Below are 6,860 nucleotides of genomic sequence, written 5' to 3' on the forward strand. Positions count from 1 at the left end.
AGAGACAATGAGATGCTAAGAACTTGCAAGGAAAGTAGAAGATTAAAAAAACAATGATCGGGGCACCTAGGTGGTTCAGTCGATTTAGCATCATCTTGGGTCATGATCTCAGGGTCCTGGGATGGAGCCCAGCATTAGACTCTCGGCTCAGTGGAAAGCTTGCTTCTTCCTCTCCCTCTCTGCCTGGCGCTTCCCCTGCTTGTGCTCTCTCTGTCAAGTAAATAAAATCTTTTAAAAAATAAAAATTAGGGGCGCCTGGGTGGCTCAGTGGATTAGGCCGCTGCCTTCAGCTCAGGTCATGATCTCAGGGTCCTGGGATCGAGCCCCACATCGGGCTCTCCGCTTGGCGGGGAGTCTGCTTCCCTTCCTCTCTGCCTGCCTCTCTGCCAGTGTGTGATCTCTGTCAAATAAATAAATAAAAATCTTTAAAGAATAAAAAAATTAAATTAAATTAAAATTAAAAATAAAATTAAAAAACAACAATCAGGAATCCAAAAGGGTGGCAGGCCAAAATTTCCTAGGCTGTGCTCTGGGTCTCCCAGCTTACACCCTCCCTTTCAGCAGCCAGAGCCCCTACCCCACCTGCCAGTTTCTACCCAGCCACTGACCATCTGCCTTCATAGATGGGGAAACTGAGGTTCAGCAGCTGAAATTAACTCACTTGAGGTCCCACAGCACGGTACTGAGTTCATTTCATACTTCCTACTTTTAATCTCAAAAGCAGGTGGCAGATCTTTTCTTACAGAGTCCTCAAATTTTATTCCCCAGGAAGTCTGCTTCAAAAAAAAAAAAGAGTTCTGGCAACAGTTAAATGGTACTTGCTAAACTTTTACCAGTTTTGAGTCCTTCCCAGAGAACCAAAGGTCACTGAGAGTGCCTCTCTGGGCTACATCCCTGCCTGTTGCTGGCCTCCCAGAAACTGGGATAGGACGGAACCTCTGGACCAGACAAACTCTGCAGAATTGCCCTCTGCCCAGGAAGCTGACCCCACTGGGCAATGTCTGAGAAAGACCAAGGAGCTGAAGGTAGGAATGGTTGCACCAGACCGGGCCCAGTGGGGCAAGTGACAGTTTTGAGGCTCTTCATGGAGTGGAGTAGAGCAGGGCAAGGAAGGAAGATGAGCTGGCATTATCCTCACCACTGAAAGTGGCAGTGAGGCTCCTGTCCCTCCATCTTTGCAATCTTTTTTGCCTTCCCCAAAGCCTGTGTTCATAGGGGAAGAGAGCAGCTGCACTCATTCTCTCTAGGGCCTTAGGGAATCAGAAGGCAGGAGGGGGAGAGGACAATGCCTCACCCAATGGAAGGCTTTCCCCGAAGTGGGTGTTAAGGCATTGCAGATCATAGAATCTGTGTTAGAAGGGACCCTAGAGGTCATCCAAGCCAGTGAACCTCACACTTCACTGCAGGCCAGAACTGCTTTTGGAAAAAGAGCGATTCCTAGGCCCATCTGAAAAGAACTACAGCTAAATCTCTGGGGATATATCTTGGGCATCTCCTTGCACCCTCAAAACTAGAACCTGGGGGGTGCCTGGGTGGCTCAGTGGGTTGAGCCACTGCCTTCGGCTCAGGTCGTGGTCCCAGGGTCCTGGGATCGAGTCCCGCATGGGGCTCGCTGCTCAGCAGGGAGCCTGCTTCCCTTCCTCTCTCTCTGCCTGCCTCTCTGCCTACTTGTGATCTCTCTCTGTCAAATAAATAAATAAAATCTTTAAAAAAAAAAAAAAAAAAAAACTAGAACCTGGGACCTGAATCCAGTCATCTGCATCAAAGACTTCAATCTCTACCAAAAGCTAATCCAGCCTCTGCCAGAACTTGGGGAGAAACAACTCACACTCCCTACCCCAAACTACTCATTGCATTGCTACACCTTCAGCTCTACATACACCAATGTTGTTATCAGATAATGATTAGTGATTATTAATATCTGTCAAGTACTTGGCCATTGACCCCTTAGCACAGAGGCTAAGCTTCCAAGTTCTAGACTGAGACAGCCCTGGGTACAAATAGGAAGCACTTTATATTTATTTTCGTCACTTTGGGCAAAGTGACAAAGGAATCTGAACCTCAGTTTTCTCATCTGTGAAATGGGGATACTTTGTTTAGAATCACGTAACAGTGCTTGACACCGTGCTTGGCATTACATCCTCTCAATTAAAAAGTTGTTCCTCTGGGGACACCTGGGTGGCTCAGTCTGTTAAGCATCTGCCTTTGGCTTAGGTCATGATCTCAGGATCCTGGGATTGAGCCCCACATCAGGCTCCCTGCTCTGCTTCTGCCCCTTCCCCCTAATTGAGAGAGAGCAAGAGCCGGGGGAATGGCAGGCAAAGGGAGAAGCAGGCTCCCCACTGAGCAAGGAGCCTAATGTGGAACTTGATCCCAGGATACTGGGATCCTGACCTGAACCAAAGGCAGACGCTTAACCGACTAAGCACCCAGATGTTCCTAAATAAAATCTTAAAAAAAAAAAGTTATTCCTCCAGGTAAACCCAAATCTCCCTGTGTGTGCACCCAACTCCTCCATATTTATGGCCCTGGGCTCCATGGCTCCATAAAGCAAACCTATGCTCCCCATACTGGGGCAGTCCTTGGTAGACAATAGGCCCCTTTCCTAGCACCTGTCCGCTCGTACCCTGGTTGGTCCCTTTTCTAAGAGGTTTGGCCCTAGAGGTCATGAAATTGTGGGAGGGACATGGCCCAGCAGGCCAGAACTCCAGCAGTTCTTTGAGCATGTGGGGAATCAGAGCAGCTTATGTGAAAAGGGCTGTAGAAAGCAGCGGTCCCAGGAGAGAAGAGGGTGGCTCCTGCACTCTGCTTGCCTCAGGCCACTAACCTACCAAACACAAACCTAGGCGTGACACAGCCCTTGGCTTATCCAGCTCTCACAGGTTGATGATCTTACCTTATTTTACAGCTGAAGTGCAGAGAGGTTAAGTAACCTGTACAGCAGTGCACAGCTGAAACCGACAGGCCTGGGATTTGATCTGAGTTCTCCCTGTAGCCCACACCCAGAACTAGAATGGTAAAAAGGAGTGGAATTTGAATTGAAATCTTAAGTCCAAAATGCAGTTTTCCTTAGAAATCATCTAGATAAAAATTTCCTTATTTCTTACCTAATGATAACCCCTTGCGCTGACAGTATGCTTTTTTTTTTCCCATGAGTATATATACCTTCATGTATTTTTTGGTTTTGTGGGTGGAGTGCTGATATTTGCTCATGATGCTCGTGACATAAAATTTACAAGGTACAGAAGAATATTGAAAACAGTTTTCAGTTCTTAAAAAAGTTAAACATAGAATTACCAGTTGACCCAACAATTAACATTCCTAGATATGTACCCAAAAGAAATGACAACAGGTATTCAAACCAAAACCTGTACACAAGTGTTCATAGCAGTGCTATTGCCTATAGCCAAAAGGTGGAAACTACCCAAATGTCCATCAACTGGTGAACAGATTAACAAAATGTGGTCTGTCTGTACAATGGAGTATAAAATCCATGACGAGGATGGGCATGGATGAACCTCAAAACATGCTAAGTGGAAGCAGCCAGGCACAGAAGGTCACATACTGTACGACTCCAATCATATGAACTATCCAGAGTGGGCCAGTCCATAGGGACAGCACATTAGTGGTCGCCAGGGGCTAGGAGCTCGGGATGGGGAGGGACTGCTAGTGTGAATGGTGGGTTCTTTGTAGGGTAATGGTTCAACTGTATGGAAATTGTACACTTTATTTTTCTTAGATATTTTATTTACTTATTTTTTTAATTATTTATTTATTTGAGAGAAAGAGAGAGAACATGAGAGAGGTCAGCGGGAGAAGCAGACTCCCTGCCAAGCAGGGAGCCCGATGTGGGACTCGATCCCAGGACTCCAGGATCATGATCTGATCCGAAGGCAGTCGCTTAACCAACTGAGCCACCCAGGCGCCCAATTTACTTATTTTTAAAGATTTTACTTATTTACTTGTCAGAGGGAGGGAAAGAGAGCTGTCAGGGGAAGCTGAAGGCAGAGGGAGAAGAAGCAGGCTTCCCACTGAGCAAGGAGCCTGATGCAGGACTCCATCCCAGGACCCCGGGATCATGACCTGAGCCAAGCAGCTGCCTAACCAGCTGAGCCATCCAAGCATCCCTTTCTTTTAAGATTTTATGTATTTGACAGAGCATGTACAAGTTGGGGGGCAGAGGGAGAGGGAGAAGCAGACTCCCCGCTGAGCAAGGAACCCCATGTGGGACTCAGTCCCAGGACCTAGAGATCGTGACCTGAGCCAAAGGCAGATGCTCAGCCAACTGAGCCACCCAGGCGCCCCAGAAACTGTACACTTTAAAATGGTTCATTTTGTGTTACGTGAATTTTACCTCAACTTTTTAAGAAGAATATTGAACATTGTATGTATAGTTTTTCATATAAAAGGCAGCATCTTGTGACTGTTGTTTTGTACTTTGTTTCTTTTACTGAACGGATTTTGGAGATTATTTTGCATCCGCACTTACAGACTTGCTAGGCTCTTGCCTTTAACATCTCTCTACTGTTCCATTTCTCTAGATGTGCCCTGGTTTATCTAGCCTGTCTGTCCCCTTTGGATGGACATTTAGATTGTTTCCAGTATTTTGGCATTTCAGACAAGGCTGCCTGAATAGTTTTGTATATGGGTCATTTCACACATGTCTCTATCTGCAGGGACTTCCTAGAAATGGAGTTGCTGGGTCAAAGGGCATATACATTTTAATTTTTCCTGTTACAAAAGTAATACATGCTTGTTATACAAATTTCAAACAACTCTAAAGCTCATAGGCTAGAAAGTGAAAGAAGCTCTGCCTACAACCTCTATCCTCCCTCTTCTTCATCTGCCTCCCTTTCTGTGCACTTCCTCCTTGGCCTCTGGTCCGCAGCTCTCAGAGCCTTCCCTGCCTGACTGATTCTGCATCTCCCCTCTGCCTCCTCCCCCCTCCCTCTTCCTTCCTTTGTCCCTTAGTAGAGACTTTCTCATCTGTCCCTAGGGCCTGGGCTGGGACTCAGGCTCACGGTCAAATATAGCCAGCTACCACCAAACCTACCAATGGCAGGTCCCTGGGAAATGCCTTCAAATCATAAAATGATCAAACCAAAAGAATAGGGGCTTCTCATCCAACTCTCACATTCTGTCTTACCTAGGAGGCAGCTGAGGCCCAGAGAAGGGAAATGTGGCTCAGTGAGTGGATTTACAGAGCCAGGAAGAGAAGTCACATTGCCTGACACCCCATCTAGGAGTCATTTCATTAATAAACAATTATTGAGTACCATGAGTGCCCATTGTTTCAGGCACTGTGCTAGGCCCTAGGCTCTAGCAGTGAATGAGACAGACTTCACATTAGGTTCAGGGAGAGCAACAAAAAACAAGTAAACCAATAAAGTATTTCACCTGGTGGTAAGTGCCATGTAAGAATAAAGAGTGACTTGAGCCCAGGAATTTTAATGGGGTGGTGATATGTGAGCTAGAACCTGAATGACAGGAAAGTGCCAGCTAAGCCAGCACATGCAAAGGTCCTGAGGTAGGAGGAATATTTGTATATTCAACAGACCAAAAAAAGGTACATGAGACTAGTCACTTAAGGGCCCTAGAGGCAGAGTGAAGACATCTTACAAAGCCGTAAGATCGGCTTCCCCCCAGACTTTGCCCCCAGTAGCCTGGAGGACACAGAAGGGGTTCCTTGAACCCTTGCTGAATGAATGAATGAACACTGTGTGTTAAAGGTGAGTGGAAAAGCACAAAGATGTATCATGGGGTTCTTGAATAGACAGATTCGAGCTCCAAATTACTAGCTGTGTGGCTTAGGGCCCCCTGTTGTTTACCTGAATAATTATCATAACGGCAGCCAATTCTTCCTGGACTTTGTGAGCAAAGCAGTCCATATCCATGTTGCAAATCTGCCCTTGTAGCTGTAGTGAGAAAGCAGTCACAGACAATACAGAAACAAACGTGTCACTGTGTTCCAATAAAACTTTGTTTGCAAAACCAGGCTGTGGGCCAGTCCATACCTTAGAGAGCAATTAAAATGTACCAGGTACAGTTGTACCCTTATGTCTATTAACACCTGTATAATGGGAGCTCAACAGATAAACTGTTCTGCATCTCTTTTGGGTCTTGGACACCACTGAGGTTCAGGTGGTGGCTCTGGATGATCACCCCAGAGATCTACACACACACACAGCTGTGCACACATCTCAGGGGTTAAGGACCACCTGAGGCTTTTGTGGGCTCCCCAAATGGATCATCCTGAAGGCCCCTTCTGCCTCAGACAGTATCCAGGTGGTGGTGTTCGGAACCGTGGAATGGCAGTGGAAGGCTCGAGAGACAGAGTGGGAGCCAGGTTGCCCAACTGGAGGCTGTGTGTCAGGGACAGCGGTGGAGTACCTAGCTGAGAGGAGTCTATGGCGTGAGCTCTAGATGGTTGTCTTCCCAGGGAAACATGGCCCCTGGAGGGCTTCCTTCCCGAGGCGAATGGCAGAAAAAGCCTAGCCTGGGGCAGAGCCCAGCCCATTTGGTCCTGTCTCCTAGCAGCACTTGGAGGTCCAGCACATCTCTTCAGCTCTGCCTCCGCCGTAAAATGGAGGCATTGGGTTAGACTCCTTCTTTCCGGCTACAGGTATTTATGGGCACCTACTGTATACCAAAGAGTCCACTGAACCTCACAAGTGATAAAGCAGCCTCAAGAACAAAGAACTCGGCCCAAACTGAATGAGAAGCCCTTGTGGCCTTCACCCAGACTGGATGGGAAAGCCCCGGGAGGCCAAGGCACTAGAGCCAGACCCTGAAGATGGGTAGGTAGTTGGGGGCATTCCAGGCAGAGGAAAGGACATGGGTATAGGGAAACTCTGTGTGGA

The sequence above is a fragment of the Enhydra lutris genome, unplaced genomic scaffold (genome assembly GCF_002288905.1).
Source record: "Enhydra lutris kenyoni isolate GAN:26980312 unplaced genomic scaffold, ASM228890v2 scaffoldscaffold31, whole genome shotgun sequence".
Lineage (NCBI taxonomy): Eukaryota > Metazoa > Chordata > Mammalia > Carnivora > Mustelidae > Enhydra > Enhydra lutris.